At 41.6% G+C, this 8,960-nt stretch overlaps 2 pseudogenes; both read left to right on the top strand.

Annotated features, from left to right (window-relative positions):
- Positions 1 to 3,876: 3,876 nt before the first annotated feature.
- On the top strand, positions 3,877 to 3,963 carry LOC116466258 (small nucleolar RNA U3; annotated as a pseudogene).
- A 341-nt stretch (positions 3,964 to 4,304) lies between these two features.
- Positions 4,305 to 4,440, top strand: LOC116466256 (small nucleolar RNA U3; annotated as a pseudogene).
- Positions 4,441 to 8,960: the final 4,520 nt, after the last annotated feature.

Genomic DNA, 8,960 nt, shown 5'->3' with positions numbered 1-8,960 from the left:
GACTAGGTGGTATCCATAGCTGAAAGTTTAAAGGAGTTCTTTCTGTATTTCCTGATGGAAATGTTCAGTACCTAAAATTGCAGGAACAGGAAGTACAAATTATCCAAGCGGATCACTGAAAGTTATTACAAACAGGGCCATTTCTACTTCACAAATCACTAGCTGTCTTATCATATATAATATATACTGGAGAACAGTGCCTTATCCTCAAAGGGTTTCATCTTCAAGCCGGCACCTGAGATGAACTTCAAAGTCCATCCCATCACTCTATTGGGCAGGATATTCTATGTGGCATGGTATGTTAAAGGACAATTGTGTCCTGTGGTCATGTGCCCACTCTCTTCCTCCTTTACCATAAAGTGGGTCCTTAGGTCTCAAGTGATATGATACAGAGCACCATGTTGGTAGATCAAACATTGTATAAGCCCTCAGGCAGTGAGGCCCTGTGAACACGAAAAGGAACAAAGCAAATCCATATTTAGAATATGTGTCATCTCAAAAAAAAAAAAATTTAAAAAGAACGTATGTCATCTCACCATTTCCAGTTAAGATGAACAGTTGTCTCTTCCATATTGGAAAGAGTTCGATATAATCAAGCTGCCAACAAGTGGTTTATTGTTCTCCTAAAGAGAGGTGCCTGGGCGCAATGGTTCACACCTGTAATCCCAGCACTTTGGGAGGCCGAGGCGGGCAGACATTTGAGGTCAGGAGTTTGAGAGCAGCCTGGCCGACATGGTGAAACTCCGTCTCTACCAAAAACACAAAAATTAGCTGGGTGTGGTGGCATGTGCCTGTAATCCCAGACACTAAGGAGGCTGAGGCAGGAGAATCGCTTGAACCCTGGAGGCAGAGGTTGCAGTGAACCGAGATCACGCCATTGCACTCCAGCCTGGGGAACAGGAGAAAAACGCCATCTCAAAAAAAAAGAGAGAGCGAGCGAGCTATACAAGGGGCTTAGTGTTTATTTCTGTGGCTGACATATTGGACATTGAGCAGCAACAGTAGCTAGATCAACCTCTGTGAGTGGCAGCCCATGCTTTGGGTTCCAAGCATAGCCTTCACCCCTATAACAGTGGCTATTCTATTCTGCCTTCTGTAGAGTAAAGAATGACAGAGGCTGGCTGACATCGACTGGCAGGCCATTCTGTCTACTTGGTTGTTACTATCTCTTTCATAGTGGATGTTCTCTAGTGGGCATGAACAGAGACACAAAGATCTTTATACTTTGTGCCTACTTCCACGTGCTCAGATCTGCTTTGTTCCTGATTTTCCAATCTTTCTTCTTTGCAGCAACTGCTTAAATCACAAGCCATTCACCATTACCCAGGAATCTAGATATATCTTCACTGGAGGTGTCACACAAGTGTTGACCACTGTGGACATTTACTTTTATTGCTATTGTGGGAGCCTCACCTGAGGGGTGTGATAATGAAGCAGCAGGCTACTCTCAGCTTGCATCCATGTACTAAGCCAGTTTATCCATAAACTAAGTTAGGCCTTTTTCTTCTTCAATTAGTTGGTCATAAAAGATCCTCCACAGGCCAGAAGAGTGACCTGAGGAATTCATGCCAGTGCAAGAGTGGTGATGCTGACCTGGGGCTCTAGGTTTACTTGTGCCTTCTGGACCAGCTCATGACATATCTAAAATGTACTGCTTCCATCTTTTGACAAATTGTTGTTGATCTTGTCCAGCAATGACTTGGTGGATCCGACCAAACCCAGCCCATAATGGGTGGCCCTGACACAGGTTCAGAAACTCCATCTCTACTAAGGCCCAGTAGAATGCCAGGAGTTATTATGGAATAATACATGGTTCTCTGCTACAGATATCTTCTCAGAGTTGTCCCAGATAGAGGCAAAGTAGCCAGACATTTTTACCTCCATATCAAACAGCTAAGAGGTAGAGGGAGGAGATGCAATCCTGAATGATGCAGCTCCCTTCTGCTGAGGGCAGTTCCTATAGAGGGACTCAGCTTGAATCGTGGGCAGCCAACACTCCTAGCAGCTAGGGGAACGTGACTCTCAGTCCAACACGGGGGATGTGTGTGTTGCATGTGTATCCACCACAAGTAGCTTGAGTCAGACCACTTTCTTGCTACAAAACTAGCCTAAAACCACAACGTAGAATTTACTGTTTGCATTTGAGATGTGCATCAAAAAAACAACAGACTCGTGATTACGCCCAAACAAAAGTTCGCCAGTTCAGAGAGAGAAGGAGTAGACTTTGAAATCCAGCGTTTAATGAATCACTCAGCAATGCTGAATTTCTCTAGTGTAAGGTACATACAGAGAATTAAAGCAGTAGTAAGATAGCCTGAATTTGGTATTGTGAGCTTTTTGAGTTAGTGGTAGAAACAGTATTATTTTTATAACTAGTTACACTTCTTTCTACAGGCCTATTCTTGAAATTTATCCTAATGGCTAGGAATTCATACTTAAAATGTTTTCATACAGACAATTCCAACTTAAAGCAAATTCTATTTCAAAGTTTCATTTGAAACTCAGAACTCTATAGAGGCAACGCTATGGCTAGTGATCAGGGCCCTGAGGCCAGTTCACTAAAGCCTAATACTAAAAAAGAATTACAAAACAATAAACCACCATCTACAATGAAATTCCTGTAACAAAAAGTGTCTTAAAAGGAATGATGGAAGGGCCTGGAAGCAGTAAGAAACAGACACATTTTCTGAGTTGTAAGAAAGAAAGGTGGGATGTAGTATAGGCAAAATTTTCTTCTTCTCTCCCATCTCATCCTGTCCCCAATTTTAGGCATAACTATTTTATTTGACTGTTCTTGGTGTTCCCTTGAGCACTTTATACAGCCTTCTACTGGCATTTACCTCAATATTTTAATACCTTATTTAAATGTCTTCCTTTTTATGCACTCAGTACCCAGCATCTTTCTAAAGCATTTTATGTATTAAATATACCCCTGATAAAAGAATGAGTGAATAAATGAAGACATCAATGAAAAGAGCTCATTACCCTGGAGGAACTACTCTGGTCCTCTTGGCACTTCAGAAATGGCACCTAGAATTTCATCAATGTCTTCCTTAGAATGAAAAATTGAAAGCTGACGAGCCACATCTTTTTCAGACTACTTACTAACTTCAATTTTCTACAGGGCTATTTTGCTGCTTCTCTGCATTTATATCAGACACAAGGATGGCAGCCCAAGGACCGGTAAGAATCCCACCTCTGTCCTCCTGCTGCCAAGACAGTAGCAGTGTAGAAACAGAGCAATTCTAGAAATCTAAGAGCTGAGATTTTTTACAATGAACCATTTTCCTGGTACAAGTGCACATTTTTAAGCTTCCCCAGCTCCCAGCCCCGTTCTGATGATACATACAGGGTGTATGCCATTGCAGCTACAATGACTTTAGGTTCAAGGTGAAACCTTTAAAGGACGATCTAAACATTTCTCCATATTACCACATTTGTACTGTTTCAACATATATATTGTTCCTATTCTTCTGTCCCAAAACTCAGCTGGAGTTGCCTCTCTTTTAAAATTCAAACAAGTGTAGTCTAAACTCCTACACCATTCCCTTCCCTACTCCCAGAGGAAATTTTCTGCCCCTCCCAATTTCACTTGAAATTCTTTAGAAAGAGGGAGAAGAGCACTTCTATTTACAAATATTATATTCTCTTACTTGGTTCTGGCTTCAAGTTATTTTGAGCTCCATTAGCTGGGTTGAGGGATCCTTTCATTGTATACTTCACATGAGTCCAACCACCACTTCCTTCCCCGCAGGAAATACCAACAAACTGAAGACTGGGTATAGGTCAGACTTTTACTACATTCTGGGAAGGGAGAGGACTATGTTGCAGTGTCCGGCAAGCTAAATTAAAAACTGGATATAAGATGCCCATACCAAGACTCTACTTTCAGGGATCATTTCTATAGTCCATTCCTAGAGAAGTTTCTCTGAAAGTGTACAGCAGCAGTCCTCAGTCCCTGGGCAGCTGTCCAGTACAGGTCCGTGGCTTGTTAGGAACCGGGCCACACAGCACGAGGTGAGCAGCAGGTGAGCCAGCATCACCGCCTGAGCTCTGCCTCCTGTCAGATCAGCTGCGCCATTAGATTCTCAGAAGGGCATGAAGTGTATTGTGAATGGTGCACGCCAGGGATCTAGGTTGCACGTTCCTTATGAGAATCGAATGCCTCATGATCTGAGGTGGAACAGTTTCATCCTGAAACCGGCCCCCAACCCAACCTGTAGAAAAATTGTCTTCCACGAAAACAGTCCCTGGTGCCAAAAAGGTTAGGGACCGCTGAAGAGCACCGGAAACCAGGAGGAGGAGCGAAGAGGAGGCACGGGGTTCTCCCCGGAGAGCCAGGCCAGCTCTTGGTGTTGCTTCGCTGCAGGTGCCATTTGGCATTGAGGATTGTTTTTCTCTTCCTCCGGGAAAGTAAGAGGGAGAGGACACAGTCTGAGTGGTTCCCGTTTTAACATTGGAAAAAAAAAAAAAGTTTGAATGTTTTTTAAAGATGCTTGTACTGTTAATACCCTTCACTATGCCCATTTCCTCAGCTCACTGCACTCGCCACGTACATTCTTGGCTTTCTCGCTGCAGCTGAGCTTCTTTTCCCAGTCCAGTCCCCGGCAACCTCCAAATTCTTGTTTTATTGATAAAGTCAGTTTAGATTTTTTTTCTCATTCCTACACTTTCCAAGTCTTTCCCTGGTGTTTATCTTTCACTCACAGTCAAACAACCCATCTATTCCAAAGAGGAATTCTGAGACTTCTTTAGGATTCAGAAGTGGCTACAGGCTGCTGCGATTTTAAATAGCAAATTGTTTTTCCTGCACACAAAGACTAGCTGAGTACAACAGACAACTCTTAACGGGTTCCCCTGTCACCAGGCTTCCACCCTGCTAGGAATTTCTGCACACCTGGGAGCACTGGACAGCCATGTGATTCTCCCCCGACCCCGCCCACCGCTCATAGGTCCTCAAGAGAACACCTAACCGAAGCCGGAGGAACCCAATTTTCTCTCCCAGGAATTGGTATCAGGAATTAAACACCGGGACCTGAAATCAGAAACAAAGTCACATTAAGGCCAGCGCTCGGAGAGAAGGGCAGCCCACTCCCACTGCCAAGCTCCTGAGGGTCCTGGCTCCTATCCTCCTCGGGGTGACGTTGACCGGCTCTTTTCGGCACCCAGGTGATACTCCAAAGTCCCTTCACTGCTTCAACTAGGGAGTGTTCATTTTTATTACTTTTCCCGAAAAGAACTTTGAAGAAGAGAGACCTTCAGACAACCCCACAAAGAAAACCATACAAGCTCTTAGGGAAAGATAGTCAGCAAAATTTTTTTAGAACATTCAGTTTAGCCTGTGTCCTCTGATCAAGGAGGTAGTCAGCCGTTATTGCCAGAAAATGAAATGACCATGAATTCTCTTATAACTAGATGCATTCATTTTACAAAACAACCCAAGACACCTTGTTATATATAACAGTGAAATGACCAAATTCAGAGGCTTTCACTTACTTCTAGAGGAGTCAGTAATTCATTCCATGAAAGGTGTGGAATTAAAATTGTCATGACAGCACAGCAAAAACAAGACCTAGGAATGCCTATCCCCCATCACAACATTCCCTAAGAGATTTGGAGTGGGGGGTGGGGATTGTCTAAAAGTTTTCTTTTTTTAAAACTTAGTAGTTCCCTAGAATCTGTCATTTCCAGGAAGAGACTGAAACGCTGCTCTTCAGTCTGTGACCTATTACAAAGATTAAACCAGCTGTGTATATAAGGCTGTTTTCTCTGTTAATCGAGTTATCGTTCCTTCCATGCCCTTGAATCTCAAAGTGAAACTTATAAATAATCTGATCTTAACATTTAAAATATGCACTCTCCTTCTGCCCGCCAGAAGGTAATGAGCAGTCTAAAGTCACTCAGCCTGGATTTCCTCTCCCTAATTGCCCTAAAAATTAAATAAAAAGCTTCCTGCATCCCTTCTGCTGCTCAACGAAAACAGGATAAAATACAGCAAATTCTAATAAGCCAGCAAGCGTGAAGTTTTCTTCCTTGCTCCTTAACACCACATTTACATTCCCTTCCAAACAGCACTAACTTCTCTGTCTCTTTATCTCCATAGAAATCAAATCGCTATAGTTCAAATTCATGTTGCCGAGAGAATTTTCTTCTATTAGACAAAGATTGTCTTCCATTTTGCAGTAAGGAGTTTTTTGTTTTATTTCTCTAATGCAAGATTGGAGAAGGGAAAGAAGGGAGGCTTGAATTACAGGACTATTTAAGCCACAATATTTAATTTCAAACTTTGTCGTTTACAGCCGATTACCTCAGCTGCCATCTCTCTCCTGTTCCCTCATTTTCTGCTGAAATTGATCTCATTGTTCTTATCTGAATAAAAAGGCCCAGGCTCAGGGCATTTCAATTGGCTTCAGCTCAAGAATAAAAGATCGCTTTAAAAGTGAAAATCATGGTTTTTTTGTCAATTCAAATCACATTACTCATTTCCCTCCAGGCCAGTCAGGACAGCCCAGGCTTCACCCTTCAGGATCTGTACACACTGCTGAGAGGGTGGGCAATTTGCCACTTCACTGGCAATCTCCCTGGCTGCGTGACCCATGGGTTGATGGGGAGACCTCGGAAATCTGCTCAGAGGAGTCTTCAATTGGCAACATCAGGAGAAGAACTACACGTTTCCATGTAATGTCGCAAAGGGGCAACTTTTGCACTTGACTTTATTTTCTGCATCACTATTAGCCACCTAAATAGAAATACTGTTATTTATCACCAGTCTATAAGAGAAAATGGCTATATGAGCTTATTTGGAAAGTAAGGCCTTCAGAGCACCTCAGAAAAAACTAATGTCACTGGAGCACTGTTTCTGGAGTCCATGTTGGAGAAATATAGTGTGCCTGCGACAGTGCTGCTAAAAAGCTTCCTGTGTTTCCTCTAATAGTAATCCCCTCTCTCCCTGCTTTCCCTGTAATCATAATCCCATCTTTTCCTCCATCTTCCCCTCATAAACATCCAAACAGGTCGTTCCTGTTTTGATTTATATGCTCTAAACAGGTAGTGAACTAGCAAGAATTCAGAGAATGAGAAATGGTCATTTCAATTAGCATCAGGTAAAGCAAATTAAAAGGGTAACGATTGGGAAATCAGGGTGAAAAGTCCACAGGAGCTTGTTGTTCTGTTGATGTAAATTCTCTGTAAGTGTGATATTATTTCAAAATAAAATATTATAAAAATAGTACCATATTCATAGCATATAATACAACTTTGAGCTCACCAAAAATCTAATAAAGTCAGTATTTGTAGAAGTCAATTGAACAATACAGTATCTCAGGAAGAGAAGAATATTCAGGATTGAAGTAAGGGGGAAAAAATCACCTCTGAGTTAAAACATGTAAACAGATTAACAGTTTTACTATAGATATTTATTCCCGGCTTTAGTTTATGAGTCTGGTTTCAAGGCAACAGCCACAGGGAGGCTGCCACTGAGTTCTGTTTGTGAGTCTCAAGGCTTATCCTAAAGGACTATTTACATATTTCCAAACACTTTTTTGTGTCAGTCACAAAATGCCCCAAGAGAGTCCTCAATCTTTATATCAGCATCAGGCAAACACAATCCTGGGACAAATTAAAACATGGTAAGCATAAAACTCGGCCTTGAGACAGATTAAAATAAGCAAGGTATTTGCCGACATCAAACTGATGTCGTTTGATCATTATTTAATCAATAATGATAATGAGTCCCTTATCAACAAAGAATTATTCACAAAGATGGAGGGGACAGAAAGGCAGCCACGAGTGAAAGCAAGCAACATTCTGTTTCTGGGTGATGTTACATTACACATTACCCAGGCGAAGTGTATAGTGTGTTACCTTTGAGACACAAAGGGGCAAACAGATTAGCATCACAATGTTCAATTAAGTGGCAAACAGGCTTGTTGTTTCTGTGCATTCCACGGTGCCAAGCTGACATAAGTGCAACCTTCTCTTTTCAATATTCAAAATTCTTTCAGTTCATCAAGGCTCAGTTCAAATCACCAATCCTTTTTGAAGTTTTCTCTGACTGAATAAATCTACTAAGCACAGCACAGGTGCAAGAGAGAGAGGCCGACTATTTTTTAAACTGCAAGTAGCCCCTTTGGGACCTGAGAGGATTTGCTGTTTCACATAGAAGCTTTCAGGGCAGCATCTTTTGGGAAAATGCTACCTAACAGAAAATACTTGAGGCAATTTGGGAGTTCATTTTTAGCCTGCCCCTTGAGTAAATAGCACCTAAAACTCAAAACTGTGGGCTCAAACTACCATGTCTATAGAATAAATCTACAGCTATGACAATTCTCCTCTTAGCTGTACCTAAGACACTATTGGCACAGTAATGGATCATTTTTGTTCTCATAATAAATTCATTCAACAGATAAAATAACCAATGTACAAAAAGAAAAAGAAATGCCCCCAAAAGGACTGATGGGTCATGTTGCCACAAACTCGTGGCTTCGATGGAGGATCAGTCCAGAGCAAAGTCCAGAGACCAATCCCTGGGCTTGAATCCTGCCTCTGCTGCCCACTGGCTCTATAACCTCAGACAAGACAGTTAACAGCTATGTACCTCAGTCTCCTCATATTTAAAAAGCAATAACAATACGACATAGCTCATTGGGTTATTGTAAGATTAAAGAGTCTAAATTATGTAAAGTCCTTGGAATCATGCCCAGCACATAGTAAGTGCTCTATAATTAATACCCATTATTAGTAGAATTTCATATTAAACCCTAATTTAAATGGGATTGAAACCCTTCAAAAGTTAACTAATTTCAGAACTATGGAGAATTGGCTTCAGGTCTTTCTTCCTTCATTTCTCCTGTGTGTTCTGAAACAATTCACTCACTTCCTTCCAAGTTTCATCATCTAGGAAACACAAATAAATAATAAACATCATAAATTCCATTTAGTGTTATGCAGAGAATAAACTG

This window comes from Hylobates moloch, unplaced genomic scaffold (genome assembly GCF_009828535.3).
Source record: "Hylobates moloch isolate HMO894 unplaced genomic scaffold, HMol_V3 SCAFFOLD_3, whole genome shotgun sequence".
NCBI classification, from domain to species: Eukaryota; Metazoa; Chordata; class Mammalia; order Primates; family Hylobatidae; genus Hylobates; species Hylobates moloch.
The sequence above is the reverse complement of the archived record's forward strand: the minus strand, read 5'-3'. Positions and strand labels throughout refer to the sequence as shown.